Below are 2,709 nucleotides of genomic sequence, written 5' to 3' on the forward strand. Positions count from 1 at the left end.
TTACATTATGGAAAATAATGACCTTTATCACAATATGCTAATTTTTTTAGAAGGACCTGTATATATAATGTTTTCATTGCATGCCTATCTGCACCCCACTCTTTACCTCTAAGATATATCATAATATTGAGAACTTATTTGGATTTATCAATATTTTTTTCAATATGACTTACCCATGTAAGTTTTTTATCAAACAAAATCCCCAACCCAGTCAACGGGTCCTCTACGTATTAATGTTTGGACCCCGACAATATTTATGCTTTTACTCTGAAAGGTTCCAAGCGACAGTTGTTGCTACACGGAAGTCAATCGATGTGACACTGAGACCGGTGACTGTTTACATCTTAGCCTTCTGTGGTTTAAAGGTAAGCAGAGATTGATTTACGTTTGTTCATGCATGTAACAGCTATAAAAACAAATCACACTACATAAAGTTTTTTACACGCTTTTTGTCGTTTGTCAACGGAAACAGGAAGTCTCTCGTTTCTTATGCTAACAACTAGCAAGCTAAGCTAACGATAACTCAGGCTCCACATGGAGTTTGTTTACTGTTTAGTTGCTGTTTTAATCTATTTTAAATAACGTAAAAATGTGTCTTTATTAGCAACAAAAGTGGTATTTAATATAAATCAGTCAGTAAATGGTTTGCTATGCATGTGCTGCAGGATTAATTGCTTAAAAAAAAATCATTTTAGACTTTTTTTTTAACCGAATATAAATGTGATAGTTATTATTTTTGGTCCATTTTTACAGAAAGAATAAAGTGTTTGGACTGAGCAGGCAATTATGCACATCCAGAGAATCATAGTGGAATCTATTAATGTTAAAGTTTTACTCACAAATGTGGCATATGCAGCACTTGGAGTGTTTTGGAGCCTCTTAAGCTGCAGCTCCACCACATTTCAGCTCCACGTGTAAAACTGACATCACCATGTTTGTGTTGGCTAAGCTATTTTAGCTGTGGTGACCATGTTCTTTTCTTTTTAACTTTTATTTACACAGGTCATAGTGTCACAAGGACTCATTTTCAATTGAGACCTGCTTTGGGAGCAGATGGTTGAGATTAAGGGCCTTGCTCAAGGGCCCGGTGTGGAGCAAATGAGGGTGGAGGCAGGTGTTTTACCTTTTCCATCCACATTTTGATGTTGTCGGTCCGAGGAGTCGAGCTGGCGACCTTCCGATCACAGGCCCATCTTCTTTATCTTTTTTTAAATTTAGAAATGTATTCATTTCATTAAAAACAAAATAACTATATGCAGTAGAAAACAAAAATATATATACAATCAAAAATAAAATGAAAGGCAGCAGAAGAAGAATAAATCTTATATCTGCCCCTTTTTTCCCCAGAATATATTCAAACAAAAGTAATTTACAAAAAAAAAAAAACTTCAACTCAAACAACAATTTGTATAGATGCACATTGTACTTTTCCATATTCCTTCAGGAAATTAACTTTTAACATTTTCTTGAATATGTACATGGATCTGGCAGGTTTAACATCCTTCAGACCAGTCCACAAACCCTGAATTATACTAGACCGCTCTTTCAAACTGGTACGAAACCAGCGCTTCACAAACATCTCTCTCCTCTTAAGATAATAACCACTCTCCCTTTTAACAGAATTTACTTGGACATTTGAAGGCAGTATTGTTTTTATGAGCCTTATATGTAAACTGTAAAATATTATAATCAACCAAGTCATATAATTTTAACATCTTCAGTTGATAAAACAATGTATTTGATGGATGTCTATAATCTTTACAAGTGATAATTATTAGTTGTTTTTTTTTACATCCCTTTAGCTACCCCCCCAATTGTGATAATCTAAAATGTTAATCAGTTGTAGATGCATATACACTAATTATTTCTGAGAGTTTTATGAAACTCTGTCAGGGATCTGTAGCCTGTGGCGTTTTAGTCCCTCATCTCTGGCTCCATGAAGCTTGAACCAAAACTTACAGGAAATTTAATTGTTCTGCTTTTTAAACCCACAACACAAAACGCCACTTTTGGCTGATTTTTATTTTTTATTTTTTGGTCAATTTTCTGCAGATGTTTGAGCTTTCACGTTACTTCAAAGTGTGATACTTAATTTGTCCTCACATCAAAGGCCTCTTGGGCCTGCAGCGTTCAGTGTTTTCATTTTCAACCAAAGCTAGAAACTAAAAGTTTTTACTTCTTTACGTCATAGACTTCTTTTTTGTCCCGAAATGTAAAAATATGAATAAATGTTTAAATTAATTATTGATTATTAGTTTTAGAATATCACCCCCACTGGTCAGAAAAGCCTCCTCCAACTAGATCACAGTGGCCCATGGGCCACCAGTTGATCCTCAGTTGTAGCAGGTTTCGTGGCTCCGGGCTCTTTTTTTATTTTACGAGTGAAGGAGCAGAAATGGCTCTTTGATCAAAAAGGTTGCAGACCCTTGGTCTAGTGGTTCTTGTGATATTTTGCTAACAAACAGACGGAGTTGATTCTGAACATCAATGAGAAAATCTAACAAAGCTGAGCCAGGTCCTCTTTGTTGAAACGTTTTGTCTTTATCTATTTTTTTTGGATAAAAGACAAAAGATTTGAACAAAGAAGAATCCGTCCAGAGGGTCTGACTGAGCCTTGTTAGACGTTTCTACCTGATCTATTGATCAGCAGCAGGATGTAAATGAGATTGATCAGCAGCAGGATGTAAACGAGATTGGTCAGCAGCAGGA

The 2,709-nt window shown here is 35.5% G+C and overlaps 1 protein-coding gene across 1 annotated transcript in view; it reads left to right on the forward strand.

Annotated features, from left to right (window-relative positions):
- The first annotated feature begins 304 nt into the window (after window positions 1-304).
- pih1d1 (PIH1 domain containing 1) overlaps window positions 305-2,709 on the forward strand; it is a 26,785-nt gene continuing 24,380 nt past the window's right edge. Inside the window, exon 1 of the mRNA XM_037689403.1 lies at window positions 305-365. The gene's annotated coding sequence lies outside the window, so the exon portion shown is untranslated. The remainder of the gene's footprint in view (window positions 366-2,709) is intronic.

The sequence above is a fragment of the Nematolebias whitei genome, chromosome 15, assembly GCF_014905685.2.
Source record: "Nematolebias whitei isolate Nwh7 chromosome 15, NemWhi1, whole genome shotgun sequence".
NCBI lineage: Eukaryota > Metazoa > Chordata > Actinopteri > Cyprinodontiformes > Rivulidae > Nematolebias > Nematolebias whitei.